We start from the raw sequence: 1,080 nt of genomic DNA, 5'->3' as shown, positions 1-1,080 counted from the left end.
ATATATATAAATATATCTATATATGACAAGCAAATTAATTAGTTAGAAAATCTCTGTAAGAGATGAAAGAAGTAACTATATTGGGAAGGAATGTTTATCGGCATTAAAATATACGTATGTATACACACATACACACACAACACACACAAACACACACATATATATATATTCACACACATCAGACACAGATACACACACGCATGCGTACACACACGCACGCACACATACATACATACATACATACATACATACATACATACAAACATACATACATACATACATACAATCTTATAGCGTTTTATTTTTAAAACAGAAGAGTGTAATATTTCCCAACTTCTGTCTCTGAAATTTATCTGAAATCTTTACCATTTTTGAAAATATTCTTATAAAACTCTGCACTTAGTCACCTACTTTAATTCTTCACAAGATGGCGTTTTGTTATAACAAAATGGCGAAGCTGCTTCCTATTGTTTTCTTCCTTTTATTTAATTATTGTTGTTGTTTGTTGGTGAAGGGAATTTGCTATTGTGGCAGCGAGATTTTATTTATTTATTCATTTATTCATTTACTTATATATTTATTTGTTTGTTTGTTTATTTATTTGTTTATTTGTTTACTTATTTGATGTTTTATTCATTTATTGGTCTCAGTATGCTGTTTGTTCTGCTCTGTGAAGTTTGTCAAAATTCTGTTGATCCTTATTTCTTATATCTACGTCTCTGCATGTCTTTGTGTACAACCGTTTTGTATTTGTTGATAAATACAAACGCACACGCACACACACACACACACACACACGTGTGTGTGTGTGTCTGTGAGTGTATCTGTGTGTGTGTGTTTTGTGAGTGAGTGTGAGTGTTTGTGCATGTTTGTGTTTGTATATATGTGTGTGTGCATGTATGTATGTCTGAGCACATCTAACCCTCGGTATATATATGTATATATATATATATATTTATGTGTGTGCGTATGTGTGTTTGTATATATATATATGTGTGTATATATGTATATATATACATATATATGTATATGTACATATATATATATATATATATATATATATATATATATATATATATA

The 1,080-nt window shown here is 29.2% G+C and overlaps 1 protein-coding gene across 1 annotated transcript in view; it reads right to left on the bottom strand.

The window, feature by feature from the left end:
- LOC106875064 (neuroendocrine convertase 1) overlaps positions 1-1,080 on the bottom strand; it is a 167,183-nt gene that overhangs the window by 11,068 nt on the left and 155,035 nt on the right. The gene's annotated exons all lie outside the window — the stretch shown is intronic.

Source organism: Octopus bimaculoides, chromosome 15 (genome assembly GCF_001194135.2).
Source record: "Octopus bimaculoides isolate UCB-OBI-ISO-001 chromosome 15, ASM119413v2, whole genome shotgun sequence".
NCBI lineage: Eukaryota > Metazoa > Mollusca > Cephalopoda > Octopoda > Octopodidae > Octopus > Octopus bimaculoides.
Note: the sequence above shows the minus strand (reverse complement) of the source record. Positions and strands in the feature narration are given on the sequence as shown.